At 41.9% G+C, this 20,357-nt stretch overlaps 1 protein-coding gene and 1 non-coding gene across 5 annotated transcripts in view; one reads left to right on the top strand and one right to left on the bottom strand.

Moving 5' to 3' along the window:
* Positions 1–20,357, bottom strand: part of fnbp1l (formin binding protein 1-like) — a 107,013-nt gene that overhangs the window by 51,829 nt on the left and 34,827 nt on the right. The gene's annotated exons all lie outside the window — the stretch shown is intronic.
* trnar-ucu (transfer RNA arginine (anticodon UCU)) lies at positions 18,358–18,443 on the top strand. Its single transcript is given in 2 exon segments — positions 18,358–18,394; positions 18,408–18,443. It is a non-coding gene; the product is annotated as a tRNA-Arg (tRNA).

Genomic DNA, 20,357 nt, shown 5'->3' with positions numbered 1-20,357 from the left:
AGGGCCAAAAACATTGGGCCACTGTTGCAGCAACCTCAAATAGGCCTCGACCACAGGGTGAACAAGAGGAAGAGGACTGGAATTTGCTGCCTTCCCTCACAGTGGGAACCATTGTGGGGGGATGTTTTTATGTTTACTGTTAAATTCTTCTTTAATGTTGTGTTTTATTTTTATTGTGCTGCAAATGGCAACTCAAATGTCACTACACCAATTGGTGTATGTGATAATAAGTGTTCTTTGTTATTCCTGGAAAACAGCCTCAGTAATGTCTGTGGAACAACCTTTTGAGAACAGTGAACAAAGTTTGAAATATTTGGTGGAAAAAAGCAAACTTTAGGTCCATAAATACAGCAGGTAAGGAGGTAAGTTTCAATAATGTATGCGGGATCTGATGAATATAGACTGTTTTTTCCCGCCAACAGCTGTTGTCGGGAAAAAACAACATCTGATAAGTCTAAAAGCGAGATTCTAAGAGTTCAAAGTCAGCATGTCCCTGTAAAAGTTAAGGCAAAGATGGTAAATTTAGAGAATCAAGGGATATTGGAGGCCAGCAAAGAAAAGAAGGAAGTATTTGTCAGGTATAGGAAATTGGTATCAGGCAAGTCCTTTATAGGGGATATAGAAGAAAATTTAATAAATTGAGAGCAAAAAAGGGCCATGACATGACCTTAGCAAGTAAGATTAAGGAGAATTTTAAAACATTTTGTAACTTAATTAGAAGCAACAAGGTAACTAAACAAAGAGTAGACCCCTCAAGGGGAAATCTACAAGTGGAACCAGGGATATGAATGCAGTCCTAAATGAGTACTTTACTGGTATTCACCAGGAGGAGAGGTAATGTTGATATTCTGGAGCACGATTATATCAAGAAATGTTAAAAAAAATACTGATGCATGTTAGGGCAGGTAAATCCCCAGGGCTTGACAGGATCCAACTTAGAACGCTAAGGGAAGCAAGGCAAGATATTGCTTGTAGTCTGAAAATATTTTTGCACCTTCATTAGTCACATGTGAGATGCCAGAAGACGGGAGAATAGGTAAAATTGTGCCCTTGTTCAAACGATTATATGACTAAGCCTGGAAATAAGATGCCGATGAGCCTTACACAGTAGTAGGAAAAACTGTAAGAGAAGGTTGAGGGACAGGACTTTTGATCACCAGGAAAGTTGGGAACTGATTCGGAGTCAGCATGTTTTTTTTTCCTGGGGAAATCATGTTTCACAAATCTCATTTAATTTTTTTGAGGAGGTACTTAACAAAATTGGTGGGATACCAAGCAGTAGATGTGGTTTACATGGACTTTAGTAAGGCTTTTGACAATGTCCTGCATGATGGGTTGGTCTGGAAGGTTACGGCACAAGAGATCCAAGGTGTGTTGGCAAACCAAATAAAATAGGCGTGGTGATAGGAGGCAGAGTGCAGTAGCTGGTCGGTGTTTCTCTGATTGGAAGTCCAGAAAGTTCTGGTACACAAATGGTGTACCACAGTGAGTGGTTCCGAGACCTTTATTGAAATTACTTGGTTGAGAATGGAGAGAGTCTGATTAGGAAGAACTCGGATAACATGAGAATTGGTGGAGTCGCAGATAGCAAAGATGGTTGTCATGGAATGTTGTGGGTTACAGAACAACTGGATAATAAGGGCAGAGCGATTTCGGTTGGAATTTAATCCAGACAGGTTTTGAGGTAATATACTTTTGAAGTTTCGAAAGTCAAAATCTGGTCAGATTTATGAAGTGAATGACAGGTTCCTTCGGAGCACTAATGTGCAGAGAAATCTTGGGGAGCAATTCCATAGCTCCATGGCATGGAAACATGCCTTTGGCCCAGAGTCCTTGCCGGTCGTCAAACATCCATTTAATTTAAAGATAGACAGAAAGCTGGAGTAACTCAGCGGGCCAGACAGCATCTCTGGAGAGAAGGAATGGGTGACGTTTTTGGTCAAGACCCTTCTTTAGACGAGCCTTACATTAGTCCCATTTTTTAGTCTCCCCGAGTTTCCATCAACTATTGCATGCGTTACCCCACCCTTACTGATTCTATTACTCACTTGCAGGCTAGAAGCAATTTTACCATAGCTGATTAACCGACAAATCTAAATGTCTTTGGCATGTGACAGGAAACCCACGTGGTCCCAGATAGACACAAAATGCTGGAGTAACTCAGTGAGACAAGCAGATGGAACTTGTAAAGTCAAGCATTGAAACCACACACAAACCACACAAAAAAAAAACAAACTGGTTATTTGGTGGCCACTCCTTTTTTTTGCTTTAACATGGACTAAATTTTCTACTGACTCACCTTCCTACTGGCTAAGAAATGTAGCACAGATTTGAGGGGGAGGAAATTAAATAATCATTCTTATGGTAGCTCAAAACAAAATGAAAACAGAAAGACTACCCGTATTACTTATTAACTGGTAGTGGCACGATAAGGTCATTCACCAGCCAGGCTATCACCATAAATCTTAAAGTAAAAAAATGGGTCCAACTGACTGTAATTAACATTTTGTTTTCTGTAGCAGGCTAAAGCTACAGAACATAGTTATATCAATAGAGGCGTAATCCTATATGGTGCCAATTACTTCACTTTATTTTGAGGATTTTTCAAATGCACAATGGACAGTAACAGTGTATTGTTAAATATGTTCCCAGTCTGAAAACACAAGGGTTTCCATTAAACTGGTGCATTTCCATTAATCTAGTGCACAAGAATGATCAAGTTTTCCAAGTGCACGTCAAATTGCTTTAAATACAAACTTTAAATATCTCCATACTCATTTCCAGCAAACAAAATCATACATGCCTCCTTGGTCAATATTCGAACATAAGCCTATAAGTGGCAAATAACCCTTGCGGCACAAAACTGCAAAGCAATTTCAAAGAGAAACTCTAACCTCTTACCCAATATTCAAAAGCTTTACCCCCAAGCAGCAACATCCTGGGAGTATCAGCATTTACTAGAAACTAAATAAGACCAGCAACATGGGCTAGAAAAACAGGTCATACGTTAGGCATCGTGTGACCTATACCTCACCTTCTTGTATTCCAAATCCTTCCCACTATCTAAAATGCGCCAGACAAGACCATGATGGTACATCCTAAGCTTGCTTAAAGGGCTGTCCCACTTGGGCGACCTAAAATGTGAGTTCTGGCGAGTTTGCCCTTGGCTCATACTCGCAGCATGGTCGACACGAGGTCCTAGGAGGTCTTCGTAACTCTCCTTCATGCTCGAGAGTGGTCTCCGCGTACACGAGGCCTCAGCTAGGTTGCTGCGTTTTTTTCAATATGTTAAAAAATCCCGGCGAGTAAAAAAAGGTCGCCATGGAAAAAAAAAAATCGATAATTTTTTTTACCCGTAGGTTTCGTCGTAGTAGGTCGGTATGTTAGTCATAGGTAATCGAGGGTAGTCGAAGGTAGTCATAGATAGTCTTCAACATAGTCGAAGGGGGGTCGAAGGAGGTCGTCTTCACTCTCCGCTATTCGGTGTCCAATTTTCCGGAAATTAGTCGTAGCTAGTCGAAGCTAGTCTTCAACATAGTCGAAGGAGGTCTTCAACAGGTCACTTTTTCCAAACTCTTCTAAACTCGCCAATTAGGTCGCCCAAGTGGGACAGCCCCTTTAGATCACAACAGCTTGAACAGCATTCAATATGCTCAGCACCCTTTCTTCTACTTTAAACATTAGTTTCCTCTACCACTAGAGGATAGAAAATTGGCTTCTTGGAAGGAAGCTGAGGATGAAGGTGGACAGTTGCTTCTCGGACTGGAGGTCCGTGACTAATGGCGTACCTCAGGGTTCGGTGCTGGGCCCATTATTGTTTGTCAATGATTTTAATGAAAACATACATGGCAAGATTAGCACGTTTGCAATTAGTGAAGATGGTTGTGAAAAATTGCCAGGTGGGCTGAGGAATGGTTGATGGAATTTAATGCAGAGAAATGTGAGGCATTGTATTTTGGGATGCCTATCTTGGGCTGGACCTACACAGTGAATGGTAGGGCTCTGGGGAGTGTTGTAGAGCAGAGGGATCCAGGAGCGCAGGTGCATTTTTCCTTGAAGGTGGAGTTGAAGGTAGATAGTGCGGTCAAAAAGGCATTTGGCACATTGGCCTCCATCAGTATAGAAGTTGGGAGGTCATACTGCAGTTTTATAAGATGTTGGTGAGGCCACATTTAGAGTTTTGTGTCCCGTTGTGGGCACCATGTTATAGGAAAGATGTTGTCAAGCTGGAAAGAGTACAGAGAAGATTTACGAGGATGTTGCCAGGACTAGACGGTCTGAATTATAGGGAGAGGTTGAGTAGACTGGGACTCTATTCCTTGGAGCGCAGGAGGATGAGGGGTGATCTTACAGAGGTGTATAAAATCATGAGAGGAATAGATTGGGTAGACGCACAGATCCCCTGAAAAAAAACCCATGTTGACGCCAAATCAGTTCCCAACTTTCCTGGTGATCAAAAATCCTGTCCTTCAAAAATCCTGCCCACCCTCGGCCCACACCAGCCAACATGTTCCAGCTACACAGAGTCCATTGCCCAGAGTAAGCGGACCGAGGACATAGGTTTAAGGTGAAGAGGGAAAGATTTAATAGGAAACTGAGGGGTACCCTTTTCACACAAGGAGTGGTGGGCGTATGGAATGAACTGCCAGAGGGAGTAGTTGAGGCAGGGACTATCCCAACATATAGGAAACAGTTGGACAGGTACATGGATAGGAGAGGTTTGGCGGGATACAGGCCAAACGCAGGTAGGTGGGACTAGTGTAGCTGGAACACTAGGAGTGGTGTGGGCAAGGTGGGCCAAGGGGCTGTTTTACACTGTATCACTTCTATTACTCTACAACACTAGACTGCTCCAACAACATCTTCCAGATTGAATCCTTATCAATGTCACAAACATCCTGACATGGAAGTCCATTACTAGTTCTTCTTTACTTTTGGCTCAAAATTGTGGAGTTTCCTGCACAACAGTACTGTATGAATACCTTTACTAGTAAGGCTGTAGATATGTAGTCTGTCCCACTGCCGTGCAGCAGCGTGCTCATAGACTGCTATCTTTGTCGGCTTTGGGTTGGCCCACGCTTGAGTTGTGAGGCGAACGAAAGTTGTAGCTGCCTTCCCGATCCTCTTGTCAACCTCTTGTCCAAGCAGAGGTTGTCGGTGATGGTGGAGCCGAGGTATGTGAACTGATGGACGGCATCGAGCTTTTAGTCGTCAATGGTCATAACAGGCGGTGCCTCTGTATCCTGCCCCGGGACATTCGTCTTCAGGCTGATGGTCGGCCCAAAATCCTTGCAAGCCCGATAGAAGCGGTCCATCAGTGCTTGTAGTTCCTGCTGTACGGCAGTGAGACATGGACTATATATGCCAGACTGGAGAGAAGACTCAACACCTTCCACCTTAGAAGCATCCGCCATACCCTGGGCATATTCTGGCAAGACAGAGTATCCAACGCCGAGATCCTGTCTCGCGCTGGCCTTCCAGGCAGCGCAGACTGCGGTGGCTGGGCCATGTCCACCACATGGAGGATGGCCATATTACAAAAGACCTTCTATGGAGAGCTGACATCTGGGAGGAGAACCTTCAGCCGCCCCCAGCTACATTACAAGGATGTCTGCAAGAGTGATATGAAGGCGCTTGACATTGATGTGGAATCCTGGGAGAGCCTTGCAGCTGACCGCACGAGGTGGCGAGGTAGCCTGAACCAACATATCACAACGGGGGAAGAGAAACTGTTGAACGCAGCGGCAGACAAGCGGGCACGCAGAAGGGAGTGCAGCAACTTCAACAACCAGAGACCACACACAAATGTGATCTTTGCCACAGAGACTGTCACTCCCGCATTGGTCTCTTCAGTCACAAGCGACGCTGCTCTAGCCGAGGTTTGGATCAAATAGCCAACAACTAGGATGCATCACCCATGGTCAGCCATGATGGAGGGGGACCTACAAATAGGCTGTAGAGGGGCAAAGACAATTAGGTTTGAGCAGCACGGCCACATCTTGGGAAAAAAAAAGCTAATAGAACTGTGTCACAATTGGTTCAGTAATGAGACGACCATAAACAAGTGATGCTAGTTCAAAATGTGTTTTAATTAATTCTAACCTAAACAGTCTTCAGGGACAAAGTGATTCTGAAAGATGCCCATCTATGCCTGAATGACAAATATTTAGTTTGTTTATTTGGACAGAAACACTATAACCCAAATGAGAGGCCAGAAGAATGAATAATACATTTGTACCAATGTGCAGCATTGTGGTACAGATAGTCGAGCTGCTGCCTCATAGCCCCTGTAATCTAGTTGTAATCCTGACCTCCTGTGCTGGCTGACTGGAGTTGGCAGGTACTCCCTGTGACTGCGTGGGTTTCCACGTGCTCAAGTTTCCTCCCACATCAAAGGCATACGGGTTGCTAGGTTAATTGACCAATGTAAATTGCCAGTAATGCCTTGAGTATTAAAATCAAGGGGAAAGTTAATGGGAATGGGGGGAAAAATGAGATTGGTGTAAATGGGTGCTTGATAGCATAGGCGCAATAGGCTGGTGAGCTTGTATCTGTGCTGTGTGACCCTTCAGTTGTCTCCAGACCTAAAGAGATACACGGGAAGAATCCATAAGAACTAATTTACACTTATTTTCTTCATTACTAAAATTACATCGATTGGAAGAGTTTCAAATTCTTGGAACTAACATATAACCTTTGCCCTAAGATGTACTTGGCCAGAAGCCCACGGACAGAAAATATGAAAGTAGCAGAACAATAACACTGTTGTCCATTTGATTCCGCTTTGCTCCCTTGGTCAATTGCCAACACAAAGTTTTTGCAGAAATTTGGAACAGGACTGCTGGCACTCTAAGCATATTCAAGTGAAGTGATTTAACAGGATTCCTTTTAAGTCCTCTATCACTGAACCATTTCCCAGTGTCGCAAATAGATTTACAATGACAGAAATAGATCAAAAGTATATTCTTGGTCATGAATCAGTATATACTAAAACACATTTTAAATTATTTCCTTAGAGTATAAACACTAAACACTAATCTCACAAGAACATATAAAGAAAAATAAACAGTGTCGGGGTAACTCAGTGGGTCTGTGCAGCATCTCTGGAGGACATGGATTGGAGACGTTTTGGGACAGGTCCCTTCCTCAAACCATTCCATGTTCCTGTTGCCCATACATATTGTCCAGAGATACTGCCTGAAATGCTGAGTTATTCCAGCACTTCCTGATTTGTTTGTTTATTTCTGGTAAACCAGCATCTACAGATCCTTGTGACCCTATTAAAAGAAAACCTTTTCAGGAAGTCAAATATTTACATTTTATGACTATTCTTTATTTTTAATTTTTGGACATTCGGGTAAACATTGGTATCATTAAAGAGATGCTCATTTAGATCACTACATGCAAAAATTAGATTTCACTATTAACCGATGCCAAAGTTGATGGGAACAATTATTTATTACTAAAGAACTCGTAGGCTTTTAAAACATGGAAAAATAATGAAATAACAAGATAAAGCAGATAGCACAATTTAGACAGAAGGTAAAAAGGTGTCAAGAAATAGGCGGCACACAAGTAGAGTTGCTGCTTTACAGCGCCTGGGTTCGATCCAGACTCAAGTACTGTCTGTACAGAGTTAGTACATTCTTCCTGCGACCACATGGGTTTTCTCCGGCTGCTCCAGATTCTTCCCACACTACAATGATGTGCAAGTTTGTAGGTTAATTGGCTTCTGTAAATTGTAAATTATCCCTAGTGTGTAGAATAGAACTATCGTACAGGTGATTGGTGTGGACTCGATGGGGCGTAGGGCCTATTTCCACGTTGTATCTCTAAAACTAAAACATGATACCATAAGTGCTTTCTAGTACAATCAATATTCTTGTAGTAGATAGGAGAGGATCACACCACATTTTTAAAATGCAATTTTAACAATGCACCCACACCCTCGGGACATTCACTAGCATTTCACAATGTTTATGGTTGTAGGCTAATTAGATTCAGGAAGAAGTTAGTCATTTTCAACTGAGACAGGGAGCAATTTCTTAACGTAAAGGTTTAGAAGCTGTCGATACTCAGTCGTTGTGTATAATCAAGACCAAGATTGATTAATTTTGTGAAAGGGAAGCAGAGAATTTGGGGACAGAGTAAGAATGTTAGACGTTGAGCACATGCACAGCCACTGTGTTAAACAGCATAGCAGGTGCCAAAGCATATGTAGCCAAATCCTGCTTCTGAGATTGGTTTGTTGTAGTCAAGTGCACCAAGATACTGTGGAAATTTTTTTTTAAATTATGCATGCTATCCACATAAATCTTCCATGCACAAGTACAAGCATCCCATTCCTCAGTACAAGAAATAGTGAAAAGAAAGGAAACAGTGCATAATATAGTATTACAGCTACAGCCAAGAAGCAGATAAAATGGTGCAAGGGTCACAAGGAGGCAGATTGGAAGTCTGGGAATCCACCCTCAGCTTATGTGAAATCCATTCACGAGTCTGATAATAAGGAGGAAGAAGCTGTTCTTGAATTTGGTGCTGATTTCAAGCTTTTGGATCTTCTTCCCATCTTTAGTTTAGTTTAGTTTAGAGATACAGCATGGAAACATGCCCTTTGGCCCAACGGGCCCCCGCCGACCAGCGATCTCCACATATTAACACTATCCTACACCCACTGGGAACAATTTTTATTGTAGTGGAGCCTCCCAGAGAAAAATCAATTTTGGATTTAGTGTTGTGTAATGAACCACATTTGATAAGGGAACTCATTGTAAAGGATCAGTTAGGAGGCAACGACCACAATATAAGTTTGAATCTGCAATTTGAGAGTGAGACGGTGAAATCGGATGTGTCGGCATTGCAGCTGGGCAAAGGGGACAACATAGGCATAAGGGAGGAGCTGGCTAAAGTCGACTGGAAAGGGACTGACACCGCGCGTCAATGCGTCGTCACGACACGACCTTTTCAGTGACCTGATACTCCAGTCAATGATGCTGACAGTCGCCGGAAAAAAAATTGCCAGGTGGGACAGGCCCTTTAGATTTTCAGAAAGCTGATGAGGTGCCACACTTTAGGCTGCTTAGGAAGATGAGAGCCCACGGTATCAAAGGGCAGATACTAGCATGGATAACAGGTTGGCTGGATGGCAGAAGACAAAGAGTGGCAATAAAGGAGGCTTTTTCTGGTTGGCTGCCAGTGACTAGCGGAGTTCCACAAGGGTCAGTGCTGGAGCAGCTACTCCTCACGTTGTATATTAACGATTTGGACGAGGGGATTGAAGGTTTAGTGGCAAAGTTTGTGGATGATACGAAAATAGGTGGAGGGGCAGGTCATGTAGAGAAAGCAGGGACTCTGCAGAAGGACTTGGACAGGTTGGGAGAATGGGCAGAGGTGGCAGATGGAATATAGCGTAGCAACGTGTGGAGTCATGCATTTTGGTAGTAGGAATAAAGGCAAAGACTATTTTCTAAATGGGGTGAGAATCCAGAAATCGGAGGTGCAAAGGGATTTGGGAGTGCTGATGCAGGATTCCCAGGAAGTTAATCTGCAAGTCGAATCGGTTATAAAGAAAGCAATCTCAATGCTAGCATTTATTTCAAGAGGACTTGTATATGCCGAGGCTCTATAAGGCGCTGGTAAGATTGCATTTGGAATATTGTGAGCAATTTTAGGCACCATATCCGAGGCAGGATGTGCTGGCTCTGGAGAGGGTCCAGAGGGGATTTACAAGAATGATCCCATGAATGAATAGGTTAACCTATGATGAGCATTTATCGACACTGAGCCTGTACTCGCTATTTGGAATGAGAGGGGACCTCATTTGAAAAATACAGAATAGTGAAAGGCTTTGATAGAGTGGATATGGGGAGGACGTTTCCATTAGTGGGAGAGTCTACATATTAAAGGACGTACTTTGAGAGAGGAGATGAGGAGAAATTTCTTTGGTCAGTGGGTGGTGAATTTGTGGAATTCTTTGCCACAGAAAGCTGTAGAGCCCAAGTCATTGGATATTTGTAAGGCAGAGATAGATAGATTCTTGATTAGTACGGGTGTCAGAAGTTATGGGGAGAAGGCAGGAGAATGGAATTAGGAGGGAGAGATAGATCAGCCATGATTGAATGGCGTAGTAGACTTGATGGGCCAAATGGCCTAAATATACTACTATTCCTTATGATCTTATGACTATCCTACACACACACACACCACACCAGGGGCAATTTACATTTATACTGAGTCAATTAACTTACAAACCTCTACGTCTCTGGTGTGTGGGAGGAAACTAAAGACCTCACTCAGAGCAAACCCACGCAGTCACAGGGAGAACGTACAAACTCCATAGAGACAGCACCCATAGTAAGGATCAAACCTGGGTCTTTGGCGTTGTAAGACAGCAACCTTATCGCTGCGCCACCGTGCTGCCCTGTTGAAAATAAGCATAGAATGCATTGTGCTTTTCAGGTAGGGATGCAGCTTTGCCAGTGATACTACCTAAACCTCACAGCTTAGCTTGTTAGGGCATGTGTGCCATCCCACAACTGATGGTGAGGTTTGGTGATTTTGGTCCAGATTTCTCTCTTACTCTATTTCTTATTTTCTCACTTTGTTTGTGCACTTAAGTCAAGTCAGTCAAGTCAAATTTATTTATATAGCACATTTAAAAACACCTCTCGTTGGCCAAAGTGCTTTGCATTTGTTATAAGAATAGCACAACAAAACAGACTACATACATATATACATGTAGCCCTCACTCAGAGGACATTAGGAAAGGCAGAGTACAGATAAGTCTTTAGTCTTGACTTAAAAGAGTCGATGGAGGGGGCAGTTCTGATGGGAAAGGGGATGCTGTTCCACAGTCTAGGGGCTGCAACCGTGAAGGCGCGGTCGCCCCTGAGCTTATGCCTAGACCGTGGGATATTCAGCAACCCCAAGTCGGCCGATCTGAGGGGCCTGGAGGTGGAGTGGTGGGTGAGAAGACTTTTTATGTAGGTGGGGGCAAGCCCATTGAGGGCTTTGTAGACATGGAGGAGTATTTTGAAGTTTATACGGAACCGCACAGGGAGCCAGTGGTGAGAGGCCAGGATCGGGCTGATGTGGTCCCTTTTTCAGGTGCCCGTCAGGAGTCTCGCTGCGGCGTTTTGGACCTGTTGCAGACGGGACAGGGAAGATTGGCTGATGCCAGTGAAAAGGGAGTTGCAGTAATCTAGGCGGGACTTAAGATAGACACAAAAAGCTGGAGTAACTCCGCGGGACAGGCAGCATCTCTGGAGAGAAGTAATGGATGACGTTTCGGGTACACTTGATACATTGTTAGATGAAGTAACAGCAAAATACTTTGCATACTTTGACACGTACTACTGGTTTTAATTAAATGTGCCTTTGCTGCAACCTCAAGTTCCTTGTTGTTTATTCCTTAGCGACTCAATGTTGGAACTTCAGCAAGGGAACAGAGATAAACTTTAACTGTATTTATTTCCACTAAAACTATATTTATTCATCAGTTTCTTTTATTCTGCTGTATTTATATTTTGCAACTAACCCATGGTGACATTGTCCGTCAGCAATTGCCAGGGCCTTATTCTGCTTCAATTATACAGAAAATAATTTGTGCAAATGCTAGAACTTTTGATAAGTTGTACCACGTAATATCTCAGATTCCATACAACGTTAAAAGATGACATAAATTAAAATTGCCTTCATTCGTAGTTCAGATGTAGAGCACTTGAATATGTTTAATAAAGAGCTGCAGATGCTGGAACAATCGAAGGTAGACAAAAAATGCTGGAGAATCTCAGCTGAGGCAGCATCTATGGAGAGATGGAATAGGCGACGTTTCAGGTCAGGACCTTTCTTCAGACGAACAAGGGACTTGACCCGAAACATCGTCTATTTCTGTCTCACCCGCTGAGTTTCTCCAGCATTTTTTGAGTACTTGAACATGATCACTTCTAAAAAGCATTTTCAAGTACTCTTTACACCCACTGAGGATTTCTGCTCCATCTCAATTTCTGGACTACCGTCACTATCATTTCAGCCTTCACCTCGATTCTCTCCAATCCTCTTACCAATGACCTTAAAACTAATTCCCCAAGTTGTGACCACTCTCCTGATAAAATGGCATCCTTTAAACAGGGCTCAATTTCATCCAACTCAGCTTTCTCTCCTCTCAGCTTTGTCTCAACACCATACTATCTGATTCGACATCATGGATAAAATTTTAGTTGCGGCAATATCCTTGTACATCTCCTCTGCATCACTGATCCTTTATGTAATGACAAGAATCCAACTTTTGCTGTGACTTAATAGATGATTAATATTGTTCTAATACAACCTCCTTTTCATTACCGTCAATAAAGGACAAAAATTGCTGTGCCGTTTTAACTGCCTTATAGCCCTGTCTCACGGTACAAGTTCATTCCAAGAGCGACCTCTCCCGAGTTTGTCCCGATTCGAACTCGGAGATTTATGGTAATGGTCGCTCGTCGGTACTCGGGGCTCTCGTGGACATTTTTCAACAGGTTGAAAAATCTTCACGAGTCTTCCCGTGCATACCTGCCGTTAGCGAGTCTTCCCGAGTACCTGCCATTAGCGTTACAAGCCACTAATAGACGTCCCCGAGCTCCGATGTACCCGCTATGTTCATTCCCCGTACTTACCACGAGTTTGATTTTTTTTAAAGCTCGGGAGAGCTCTTGGAATTAACTCGTACCGTGGGACAGGGCTTTTATAGTTTTGCCTTGTTAGCGCCAGAGAGCTGTGTACGTTTGTGTTATTCTATACTTCCTGCCTCGATGGTATATTCTCATGAGGTGGTACATTTGATGATGATAAACTACACTTTTCTCCAAAACAAATCCAGCTTGCTACTTTCTTCTTATCTGACCCGCCCGTTTATATCTATCTTCCTGCAGTCCATGACTTTCCTCCTCATTGTCATCCATTTGGCCAAATTACCTCTGCAGATTTCTTAAATGAACCCCTACATCCAGTCTAAAATACCAATATATGCCATGAATATTAAAGTAAATAATACTGAGCCCCATTCTTAACTAATCCATGCTAAGCGACCTTTCCAATACTTCACCCAACACCTAGACCGAGTCGGATCACTGAAAAATGATCCCTTTCTCCCAACTGAAGGAATCTGCAAAAAAAAGGGATCCATGTGAACCATTGTTTAAATCTTGCTCAGTCAGATGAATGAAGACAATTCCTAACTATCCAGCTTAAATCAAGAAATATTGCACCCATGCTTAAGCAGCATTTTATTATAGTGCAACTAATGCATTTCGATTAACTAGCGGCAAGACACTAAAATATTTCCTTATCAATATCAACTGCACTTGAATTATTTAACAAGAGGTATTTTCCAACACTGCAGATTCAGTTACATTTCCCTGTGCAAATATTCTTTTCAAAAATGGCAGACAGCAATTTTGGATGTCCAGAGTGTGGAAAGAAGCACCAAAAGGATGATTAACTTTTCAGATGTGCTTTTGCACATCTCATCTTTCTCCTATGACAGAGTGGATTATTCTAGCATCAGTTTATTCTAGCACCATTTTAAAAAAGACTTTAAAATACATAAAGAGACCAAGGTGCAATATTGTCATATATCCCGAAATGCAACAAAAACATTATTTCAGCAGCACAACAGATATGTAAACATAGTACTCTGTAAAATTCAAAATGAACAACAAGTTCAGCATAGAAACATAGAAAATAAGTGCAGGAGTAGGCCATTCGGCCCTTCTAGCCTGCACCACCACCAATTCAATATGATCTAACCCTCTTAAATATAGTCAATGAACCGGCTTCAACTACATTCTGTCGCTGAGAATTCCAGAGATTCACCACTGCGTAAAAAATGCTTTTCTCATCTCAGTCCTAAAATATTTCCCCTTTCATCCTTACACTGTGACCCCTTGTTCTGGACTTCCCCAACATCTGGAACAATCTTCCTGCATCTATCTTGTCTAACCCCTTAAGAATTTTGTAAGTTTCTATAAGATCCCCCCTCAATATTCTAAATTCTAGCGAGTACAAACCGAGTCTATCCAGTCTTTCTTCATATGAAAGTCCTGACATCCCAGGAATCCCATGTTTGTCTATATAAATTAAACAAACGAATAAACAAACAATAATAGTGCAAACACCAGAGCAATGCCCCCCAATTCTATGTAATTTGTAGCTTATTTTGAAGTGGTAGTGTTGAATAGCCTGTGGGGAAGAAGCTGCTTCTGAAGCTGGATGTTACAGTTTTCAGGCTCCTATATCTTCTTCTCGATGGCAGGATGAAATGAGAGTGTGGCCCAGTGTGGGTCTCTGATGATGCTGGCTGCCTGTTTGAGGCAGCAACTCTTGTAGATCCCTTCGACAGTGGGGAAGTCCGCACCTGTGATGGACTGGGCAGTGTTTACCACTTTTTGCAATCACAGCATAATCCAAGACCAAACCTTCTTAAATAACTAACTAAAATACTTGATTTTTTTTCCGAAAGCATTTGTAAAATATTGCAAATTTATTTTATTTTAGTTATTATTTATTAACACCTCAGATTTGTCCGAATTAAACTGCATCTGACATTTCTCTGCCCATATCTCCACTGACCTATGTCCTGCTGTATCCTTTGACACCTTCTTCCACAACTCCACAATTTTTTTTATGGTGTATGCAAACATATTAAATAGCTTCCATACATTTTTGACCAAATTAATTATATACTTCACAAAAAAGTCCCAGCACTGATCCCTGATGACTTCACGGGTAGCAGGCCTGCCAAAAGACCTCCACCATTGCCCTGCATTCTACCATTGACCCATTGTGAGGCCAATCAGCAAAATATGATGGTAAATTATGTCAAAAATGATTTAGCAATCATTGAAATGAGATTGTAGTTAAAACTTGCAGACCATGAAGATAGAAGAATATGCTGGATTAAGGTTATTGAGTATAAATATGTCTAGCTGAAAACAGGAAATTAATTAGTACTAATAAGCTAATGGAGGATAGTACCCCAAAACACATGAATTAAGAGTTCATGAATTAGAGGCATTATAAAAGAAGCAAGTACAACTGTGGAAAACTATAAGCTTGATTAAGCAATGACGCCTCAGGTTATGGGGACTCTGCCAGCGAAAGGAGGAATGAATCAAACAAAATATATACTGTTAAATAAAAGGATATTTATAGAGGATAAGCTTGAAGACTTAGTCATGCAAGATCAAAGAGGGAAAAAAAAGTGGGAGCGAGCGAGCATGCAAAAACTGAGACCATCCAGAGAACGAGCCTCAAAGGTTCCATGGAACAGATAGAGTTTATCTTAGTTAAGTATTGCTTCTTTGTACTGGATGCGATTTTTAAAATAAATCTGCTATGCTTATAACCAATGCACCTGCAAAGTAGTAGTCACTTCAGTATATAAGATGAAGCTTTAAAATAAGAAAATCTACAGTTAGCAGAAATGGCACATCTTAGAAACTGATTTTGTAGAACAATTGAATAGCAATGTCAACAGGATTATTCAATAAATCAAAAATTACCACAAGCAGCTTTAATTTTCTGATAAATCGAGGCTTCCAATTTGGAGATATACTCACGTTATGCGTGGAAGCATCATTATTTCAGCTCCTGACTACAGGTGCTGTCTGTAGGGAATGTGTGCATTCTCCCCAGTGGATTTTCTCCGGGATCTCCGATATCCATCCACACATCAGGGACATACAGGTTTGTAGGTTAATTGACTTGGTATAAATGCAAATTGTCCCTAGTGTATGGGATGGTGTTAGTTTGCAAGGATTGCTGGTCGGCGCGGATTTGGTGGACCGAAGGGCCTGTTTCCGCATTGTATCTCTGAACTAAAAACTAAACCAAATTGTCACATTAGTGGTACTGCAGTGGAAGATGACTGAATTTAATGTCTTTGTCTTAACAGGTTGAACACTTGAAATTCTGAGATTTGGTCCAATTTCAAATCCAGATTGAATATATGGCTCATAATCGAGAAACTTTTACTTTCAAATTCCACAGAAAAGGGACAAGAAAGAAGTTATTACACAAATAAAATGCTTAAGATCTATCACAGCACTGTGAAAAGAGAAACATAACCTCCTGAGTTTTCACAGCATTTCCTGTTATTTCAAAATACCAGATTATTTTTAATTTTTAATTACAATGCGTGTTAGGTTTAGTTTTTATTTTAACTTGCTTTTATCATTCAAAACTTATTCTAAGGATCAGTAACCATTTCATAAAGATCCTTCCCATTAATTTGTGAATCATATGGGTCTTACAGCAGAAAGGTGCAACACTAAACAGAGTCCATCTGTAATGACGTTGTATCCCATCAAGTGGTTACAGTCTACAATTTTTTGCCATTCTGCAAACTACCCAAGCTGCAACTACATATTGCCTATAAGGTACATTCAGTAATTAAAAACCAGTTTCAAGAAAAATATTCCTTCCTTCCAACTGATTTATTTTAATTGACTAATTTATTTATGCTACATTTCCCAAAGGGTTTGTAATGCCAGACAAGACATCCTCAATTTTCCTGCAGCCATAAGTAAAGACATAATCTCAGCCAGAAAAAAAAATGCTGAAGGGACATTCCTTGTCTTTACCTTGCACAACAGAGAGCTGACATATCACTGCAAGCTTAGCAAAAGACAAATCACTCAATATTGTCTGGGAGATTGCAGCATGAATGAGCACCAAACGGGCACTTATAACTTCCACCTCAGGGTTGCAGAAAAAAGGTTATTCCATTTATATAGAGCTTATCAGCGTGGCTTATTTGCACGTCATCTCCCAGTCTTGAACAACATCCAGAAAAAAGTTCCCATTATGTCATACCTCATCACCCTCGTTTAGCTCCTTGATCTAAATTACTTTTGTATAATTCTATTATCGATTATTGTACAGTGTGTTATTAAATTAATGTTTGTAAAGCTACAGCAAGTAAGAATTTTTCTTAACTGGTAATATGACAATTAAACACTCTTGACTCTCAAATTGTGAGTATCTATCTATCCATCTCTCTATTATTATTATTATTATTATATGTTACTAAAACTCTCATCTTGTTTGTTTGCCTGTTTGTATCTCTACTCGCCAAAAAATGTAATGATAGCGTTACAATTTTTGCCCCACCTTGCTCACTGTTGTCCTGTGCTGTAAATGAAACGGGTTTTGTTCAGATCGATGGTACATTTTAAAAAGTTCTTAATGTTTTAAAAAAAAACTTAAAACAGCGCCCCCACCCGCACATGCGCAGTTAGGCGAAGAGTTCCCGTGCGTGTGTTTACGCACCCAACAAGTCCTCAGCCGCGCCTGGCAGTTGGTGCCTTTCCAGAATTTTTATCGCCATCTTTGTTTCACAACGGCGAAACAGGTAAGATTTTAAAAACAGCATTTTACTGCTCCTCCGAGCCCATGGGGAAATATCTCTCCGAATTGTGATTTGTTGCTGTATATGTTGTTTTTGTTTCATGCTTGTTTAATTGTAAGGTGTCATGTTTGTTTTAATTGTAAGGTGTCCTTGAGAGTCCTGAAAGGCGCACTATAAATAAAATGTATTATTATATACAGTAAACTATCAGAATCTTTTTTCTCATAGTCAATATATCGAAAACAAAAAGGACAAATTTAAGGCGAGAGAAAGTTTTAAATGGGATCTAAAGGGAAAGTTTTCAGGATCTAATGATTTAAAGGGGAAAGTTTAAAAAAAAAAAGTGATAGATGGAACACATACATAGCCAGAGGATGGTGAAATCATAAATCTACTGATTAAACAGGCAAGGCATTGAAAGACGAGGTCTTATTGCGAGCAAATGGTTAGAATAGATGAGCAAAAAGAGCAGCATGAGGCAAAGAGTCCAATCCAAGACAAGCATGTACAGATCAATCTTAACAAAGCTCTGGCTGTTTTATCATGGATAACTATGTTTGGATTGCTGTGGCAGTAAACTAAATTCAACACCAGCATATACAATTTCAAAAAATTGATACCTGATCACAGTTGGAGCCAGAGCAGTTTCTGTATCACATAACCTGCAGTCATAAGCCATAAGGCCTCAAATAAAAACGGTTACTTATTTCATTAATAGCTGCTATAAATTAAATATTTGAGACACAATAGAGGTCACCCTCTTTTAAGTATAATTGAACTTTTACCCATAATTATTAAGTTCCAATATGAAGATCCCAAGAGGTTTCATCTGGAATTTTAATGTGTGCTTCCTAACCAGTCTCAAGGAGTGCTGCAATGGGACCAATACTGAAAGACTGCCAACTAGAAGCAGCCTCTCATCTCCTCACTCAATAAGCTTGGGAATCATATCAGGTTCAAAGCTACAAGGTGGCTCCGTGGCGCAATGGATAGCGCATTGGACTTCTAGTGGGCTGAAGGCATTCAAAGGTTCCGGGTTCGAGTCCCGGTGGAGTCGTTCATTTTTTCACACACACAGAGAGTGGTGAATCTCTGGAACTCTCTGCCACAGAAGGTAGTTGAGGCCAATTCATTGGCTATATTTAAGAGGGAGTTAGATGTGGCCCTTGTGGCTAAAGGGATCAGGGGGTATGGAGAGAAGGCAGGTACGGGATACCGAGTTGGATGATCAGCCATGATCATATTGAATGGCGGTGCAGGCTCGAAGGGCCGAATGGCCTACTCCTGCACCTATTTTCTATGTTTCTGTTTCTACATCCACCTTTGTGCAAATTAGTGGAAGCAAGCATACACTGGATATAACGTCAATATACAGGTCACAGGGCTACCTTTTATTCATTATAATTTTCTGAAGATTTTTCCATCTCGATACCACAGCTGAATTACGGTCTCAATGAGCTTCTGTCTCATTGTATATCTTTATTGTCATTTCCTGAGTATTCACATACCCAGAGGAAACAAAAAAACGTTGCTCAACCAGTGTCCATTCAGTGTGCATTAAAAATAAATAGAAATAAAAATACATATATCATGAACAAATTTAACACTCTACTAAACATTCAACAGGCGTTCCGATCGGCAGCGGCACAACAGTGGCTCTGCTGCAGTGTGTCCAGGTTGGTGGTTTGTGCGCGATACTTTGGCAGGGGGCAAAGTCCGTTTAGCAGTCTTATAGCCTGTGGGAAGAAGCTGAGGAGCATCCTGCTGGTTTTGCAGCTAATGCTCCTGTACCTCTTCCCAGATGGCAGGATGGAGAATATGTGATGCGATGGGTGGTAGGGGTCTTTGATGATGGAGATGGCTCTGCTGATACATCTCTTCCTGTATATGTCCAGCAGGAAAGGGAGTGGAGCACCAATAATCCTGCTGGCGGTCTTCACAATCCTGTCTAGTTGGTGCCGTTCATACGCCTTGCAGCTCCCGAACCAGGAAGTGATGCCGTAGGTCAATGTGCTCTCGATTGTCCCCCTATAAAAAGTCCGTAGGTGTGTAGTGGGGAGACCTGCTTTACGTAGTCTTCGGAGAGGGTGTAGTCGCTGCTGGGCTCTCCTGACCAGTGCGGTGGTGTTGGGCGTGGATGTCAGGTCATCTGACAGGTGTAGTCCTAGGAACTTCACGCTGCTGACCCTTTCCACATCAGCTCCATCGATGTGCAGAGGTGTGTGGTGTTGTTTCCCCGCCCTCCTGAAGTCAACCACCATCTCCTTAGTTTTTCCCACATTGAGAATGAGGTTGTGGGATTTGCACCAACCTGTGAGCAGCTCCACCTCCATCCTGTACGCCGATTCATCATTGTCACTGATCAGACCCACCACTGTTGTGTCATCAGCGAACTTGTTGATGAAGTTGTTGTTGAGTCTAGCAGTACAGTCGTGTGTCAGCAGACTAAATAGCAGGGGGCTTAGGACACAGCCTTGGGGTGAGCCAGTGCTCACGGCTATGGTTTTCGATGTCCTACTGCCCACCCTGACTGTCTGCTGCCGTTGCGACAGAAAGTTCAGGACCCAGTTGCATGGTCCAGTCCTTACTTTTCAGTCTCTCCTTGTTAATTGTTTACAAATTCTCAGTCAAATTCAGGTCAGGCGAGTTACCAGGCCAGTCCAGGACACATAACCCCATCTGTTGGAAACATTAGGTCACCATTTTTGATGTGTGGAGCAGTGCAAGGTCTTCCTGGAATATCCCAGATCCATCTGGAAAAGGCTTTGCCATCTCCAATCGTCTCTGCATTACATCGATATATCGTAGCATTTTCATCATTCTGACAACTGGCTGCACCGTAGCAGCTGAAACAACACCAGAACATCATCTTTTCAGGATATTTGACAAAATGGACGATGTGGAATTGTCTCACCGCCTCTCCGACGGAAATACAAATGTTGGCTACATTGGCCCAGATTCAGAAAATGGT

The sequence above is a fragment of the Leucoraja erinacea genome, chromosome 10 (genome assembly GCF_028641065.1).
Source record: "Leucoraja erinacea ecotype New England chromosome 10, Leri_hhj_1, whole genome shotgun sequence".
Classification (NCBI taxonomy): domain Eukaryota; kingdom Metazoa; phylum Chordata; class Chondrichthyes; order Rajiformes; family Rajidae; genus Leucoraja; species Leucoraja erinaceus.
Note: the sequence above shows the minus strand (reverse complement) of the source record. Positions and strands in the feature narration are given on the sequence as shown.